Source organism: Gossypium arboreum, chromosome 13 (assembly GCF_025698485.1).
Source record: "Gossypium arboreum isolate Shixiya-1 chromosome 13, ASM2569848v2, whole genome shotgun sequence".
Taxonomy (NCBI): domain Eukaryota; kingdom Viridiplantae; phylum Streptophyta; class Magnoliopsida; order Malvales; family Malvaceae; genus Gossypium; species Gossypium arboreum.
This window is the reverse complement of record NC_069082.1, coordinates 1126957-1132956: the sequence shown is the minus strand read 5'-3', so window position 1 is coordinate 1132956 and position 6000 is coordinate 1126957. Positions and strand designations below refer to the sequence as shown.

General features: G+C 27.9%; 1 long non-coding RNA gene across 1 annotated transcript; it reads left to right on the top strand.

The window, feature by feature from the left end:
• The first annotated feature begins 1862 nt into the window (after window positions 1-1862).
• On the top strand, window positions 1863-2640 carry LOC128286948 (uncharacterized). Its single transcript, XR_008277637.1, has 2 exons — window positions 1863-1947; window positions 2140-2640. It is a non-coding gene; the product is annotated as an uncharacterized LOC128286948 (long non-coding RNA).
• Window positions 2641-6000: the final 3360 nt, after the last annotated feature.

The following is a 6000-nucleotide window of genomic DNA, read 5'->3' as shown; positions in this document are numbered from 1 at the left end:
GTGTTAGTACTATTAGTACTCTTGAGTTCATTATTATTATTACTATCTCGTCATTATTTTCTATTATTGTTATTAATATACTATTATTATTCTTATTAATGAATTACTATTATTTTTACTTTATTATTATATTATTACTATTGCTATCATCACATTATTAAACTAATTAATTTCATATTGATTTTGTCACATTATATATTTTCTTTTTGTATATATTTACATTATTATTGCTATTACTATTATTATTATTATTATTATTATTATTATTATTAGACATAACATATATTTTATATTATTATCAACTTTAAATACTTTACATATGTTATTTCTTTTAAACTTTTGTATATATCTTTTATATGTTAACGATTTTAAATTCTTTTATTGTTATTTACTTTGAACTTTATATACATATCACTTATTTTAAATTTTATCTTAAAGTTTTACTGTGTATTATATTTATATATAAATTTTCATTTAGGCTCTTTTTTTTAAAAAAGATTCATTAAAATGAAAGAGATATTTGATATTTGGTAATCCATGGAATCGTGCCCTAACGTGCTGGGTTGCAATTTCTCGTTTGCTCAAACTAATCGAATGTCTCTTTAGAGTTTCATTCATATTTTCTAAAAAAAAAACTTATAAAAACAAAGGAAATGTTCGATATTTAGCAATTTAGGGAAAAGTGCCCTATCGTGCTGGGTTGCAAATCTCCCGTTTGTTCAAAATAATCGAATATCCCTTTGGAATTTCACTCGTGTTTTCTAAGGCAAGGCAATGTTCAATGTTTGGTAATTCGAGGAAACGTGCCCTAACTTACTGGGTTTCGACTTTCCTCGTTCACCTTAACTAACCGAATGTCCTTTTGAAATACACGAATTTTTATATAAAAGGCAAGCTCGTTCTCGAAAATTTAAGATGTCGTATCCTAATTCTCGAAAATTTAAGATGTCGTATCCTAACTTACTGGATGTGACATTTTATATTGTGAGACGAGAAGGTCCTTAACATTTGAGCATTTTCTTTACAAAGAGGGATCGTATTTTAAATTCTTTCAAGTTTTCAAATTTTCGACACTAAGACACTAATTAATCAACTAAGTACCAATTTTGGGCGTATCGAGGGTGCTAATCCTTCCTCGTGCGTAACCGACTCCCGAATTCATTTTCTGATTTTCGTAGACCAAAAATTATCGTTTTAGTAAATCTTAACTTTTATTAAAATGATTAATCAAGGGTGATCCGATCACACCTCATCAAAAAAGGATTGGTGGCGACTCCAGTTTTTTTTTTTTTTTTTTGTTTTCATTTTTAAAATCTAAGTCGATTCCCGTTTTTTTTTTTCAAAAAAAAATGGTTATGACAAGTGTATTTGCAAAAAGGGAACTACTTGATTTTTTTCTTTATTGGCAAATGGCAATCTCTGACTGATGATTTCAGCCATTTTTTCCTACTCTTTTCCTAAGATCATTAATAAGCCAGGTATTTAAGTGGCGAATTGCTTTATGACTAAGCATTATTTTGTAACTGTTGATATTTTCGTTCAAAATGTGCTGTTGATAATGACCAAGTTCTTCCCTTAGAAAGATATTTCTCCACACTGTATAGACATACATACATATATATATGTATGTATGTATGTATGCATGTGATGTTTCTGTTACTTCGGACCCTTTCTTGTCATGTGTCTGAACTAGATCAATCCATTTAATGTTAGGAATCATTGAATATCTTAGTACTTGTATTGGGCTTCTAGGACATATGGTTTTCTTTTTCTTCTTTTTAGCTGCAATTTTACTTGGAAATTTATGATGAAAAACTGACAGGTGGCATTTACATTTGACGCTGGGCCGAATACAGTTTTAATTGCACGAGATAGAAAGGCAGCTGCTCAATTAATTCAGCGGCTGCTTTTCTACTTCCCTCCAAAGTCTGATACTGATCTGGACAGGTAAATGGAAATGCAGGTGCTAAGAGCATGATACCGAAATTGGATTATTCCCATACCATATTATCATAAGAAAAACATCCATTCATGTATTTTATAGGTTCATTTGTCACTGCAATCTCTCCCCTTTCTCTTACATGAAAGACTTGTCAGATATTGACTTTATTTACTTCTCATTTTCCCCGTTTTATTCAGCTACCTTCTCGGTGATAAGACGATACTTAAAGATGCTGGACTTGAGGGATTGAAGGATGTGGAAGCTTTGTCCCCACCTCCTGAAAATGGTTCAGCTCAGAAATACCCTGGGGATGTCAGTTAGTTCATCTGTACAAGACCTGGGAAAAGCCCTATTCTGCTTTCAAATGACACACTGGCTCTTCTTGACCCAGAAACTGGACTTCCCAAGTAAGAAGTGCCATACTTTCTCTCAGCAACTTTGGTAAAACTTATCTTCAAGGAGAGTTGAATGTCTCTGAGCTGCAAAAGTGTCAGATAGGTTATTTCTTCAGCTTGTTTTCGTTTTATTTATGTATTTGTAGTTTTCTTTTTTTGCCCTTATGTCCAATTGAGGTTTGAATCCTCACCATGATTGAAACAATAATGAATAAATTGGTTGCTTTATTGACCCTCTAAACCTCTGCTACTTCCTTGTAATTTCCAATTGGTAATGCAAAAGACTTGAATTATGTTGAAACATTGGTATAATTCTTTTGTTCTTGAAAGAGTTGATGGTTCCAACGTAAGCCATTCCTATCTTTGCTTGGCCCAATGTATCAACTTTTTTTTTTTTAATTTGAAAATATATATTAAAGTATCACCTTACTTATTCCTTTCTAAATTTTAATTAGAGCATATAAAAAACAGTTTCTCATTTAAAATGTCAATTGCCAAAACATAAAAGTGCATGCCTTTGAATTATTTATTACTCATTAAAATAAATGAAATTAATAAATTTTATTACGATCAACTTTAATAATTAATTTACTAATTTGATCAATTAAAGATAAAATTATTTTAATGTCCGGTTGCTATGCATATAGTCGATGGTGAATTAGGCATTAAGAAAAGTAGGAGAAAATGATTCAATTGTTATATATTGCAATAACATGTGTGCAACAATGTATATTTGTTTCATTAAAAAGAAAGGAGATTAAACAGTCAATCCATAAGCACCTTTTGTCAATCATTAAGACACAAAAAGTTATAGTTTATTAATAGTTAATTGAGTTAATATATTTATTTAAGAAATTTAATAGTTTATTAAATTGATATATTTAATTTTAATCATTAAAATGATTTTATTTAATAAAATATTACTAGTATATTTTCTCACGTGAAAATTAAATATTTTATTAAAATAATATTTTAATTAATATAATTTTATTTAATAAATTATAGTTTTGGTACAACAGTAAAGTTTTTAGTAGAATTAATTTTTATATTTTAATGTTTAATTCGATATATGAAACTTTTTATCAGTTTTAGATACCTCTTTCAACAGCAATACGTTTGCTGGAAATATTTATTTTTATATTTTAATGAATATACTTTCATGATTCCTGTTAAAGGACCAAGTTAAGTATTTATTCTTTCAACATACCCATCTCAGCCTGGACCCCATCTATCAACTTTTCTTTTAAGTTGAAAATATATCTTTAAAATTCCAATTCGGAAAGATAAAACGTAAAACTATTATATTTATTTAACTTCAAAATAATTAAAATTATTTATTTATTCAATGTATAATTGTATCAAAATAAATATATTTGAGATTTTTATCTAATTAATTTTAAGGATATTACAATGAATTTATACTTGACATACACGGAGAGAAGAAATTTTATGTTTTAAAAATGATGTATAGAAATATTTTAAGAAATAATTCTTTAAATTTTTTTACAAAATAATTGTAAATAAAATAATTGCTATAATTCCTTTCTTCTAGATGGGATACCATAGTTGCTTATTACGATGAACTTTAACAATTAATTTATTAAATTGATTAATTAAAGAATGAATTCTTTTAATGTCTTGGTTGCTTCAATGTTAGGCTAGCATAGAATCAGCGGTGAATTAGGCATTTAAAAAGTAGGAGAAAATTATTCTATTGTTATATATTATAATAACATGTTAACAATCCAACAATTAAACTTATCATATATATGTACTTATCATGCGGTAAATTTTGAATCGATCCGATAGCTCTATCATATCTATCTAAAATACCATCTATATTTTTATACATTTAAAGATTGAAAGTTATTTTTTTACGTAAAATGAATTGTTAAAATTTTTAATTTATGCTAAACTTGACATACATGATCAACATGAATAGGCGTATATGACAATTTGAATTGTTAAAATATTAATAATATAAAAAGTTATGAAAGAGAAAACTATTTAAATTTTACAACAGTATAAGTAGATCTCTCTCTCCAAACACATATTCATATATAATATTAATCCTTGAATGCCCAAATAACAAAAATGATGTTGGGTAACAATTTTAAACCTACCCTGGTAAAGATTACTGAATCAAAGAAAATAAATATTTGTATGTATAAATAACTAAACATGAAATTATCTTATTGTTTAAATTTTATATGAATAAAATGTTGTCATTACTTTTTGAGGATCACAACTTATTTGAAAAAGAAATTCCGAAAAATCACGGATTGAAGTTTATCCAGAAATTTAAAAATTGCAGCTGAAAAATATCCTACTAAAGCGCATTAGATTACACGAAGGACAACGGGTATTAGAAGCAAAAATGAAGCAATTAGAAGCAAAAAGGAGGCAGTTAGAAGAAGACATATATGGTGTGAAAAACGAGATGAGGAAGACAGAAAGCATGTTAGGCAACCTAGTGAGAGGTAGCTTAGACTTCGTTAAAAATATTAAGTCTAAAAAATAGTATTAGATAAAAAATTATGTTTGTTTAAAATATAAATAATGGTTGGTTTCAAGATTCGAGTGAGTCTTTTTTTATTAATTTTATAATGAAATTTATATTATATGTAAACTAAATATATGATTTTAAAATGTAATTATGGAAAACATATATTAAGTTGCTCAAGTTTAAAAAATTAATAAAACGAGAATGTTGGAGTTGTAACCCAAATTCTTCTCCTTGTAATCTATTATATTTTTTCTTCTCGATGTGATAAGATAGTTGCTTACTATGATAAACTTCAACAATTAATTTATTACTTTTATTAATTATCAACAACTAATGTATTACTTTGATTAATTAAAGATGGGATTACTTTATCGTGTTGTTTGCTTGCAATATTAGGCTATGCATAAAATAAGTGGTGAATTAGGATGGTGAATTATTGATATGGATTTTGGAGTGTCGAACAATGCTCGAGGCCGGATAGGATGGATAGGTGAGAGCTTAATCCATAAATTACATTGCATCATATAAAAATTGATTATACATTGATTTATTATATGTTACATGAAGAATGCTTAGTTCACTACTATGCTATTTATTATATGCTTTATTGTTTTTCAATTATATGTAATGATTTAGAATTTAGTCTGACACTGAGCCGTTGTAAGCTCACTCCCCCTTTCATTACCTCTTAGGTAACATAGAAAATTAGGACTCATAATAGCAACCTATTTGTAACGCCCCAATTTTCAGGAATTATGTGAATGTTGGAATAGGTTTAATTATGTTAGTGGGCCTCTAGAAGGCCCAAGCTTAAGATAGAACCCGGCAATTTTAGTTAATTTTTTTTGTTCCATAAGAAAAAGGGGGTGAAATTATGAAATAGGACCTATGTGAAAATGTTTGAAAATGCTATAGGCTAAATTGAAGTGGCCAAATAAATAGGAGTGCAAAATAGGAGGATTTGCATGACAAACCTCCTATTTTACATGAAGTGGCCACCATCATGTTGTTGTAGACAATATGAGCACTTGATATCCATAATTCATGGTACAAATTGATAATGGGTTAGGTAAATGTTCCATGATAATGGATTAGGTAAATATTCCATGATAATGGGTTAGGTAAATGTTCCATGATAATGGTTTAGGTAAATGTTC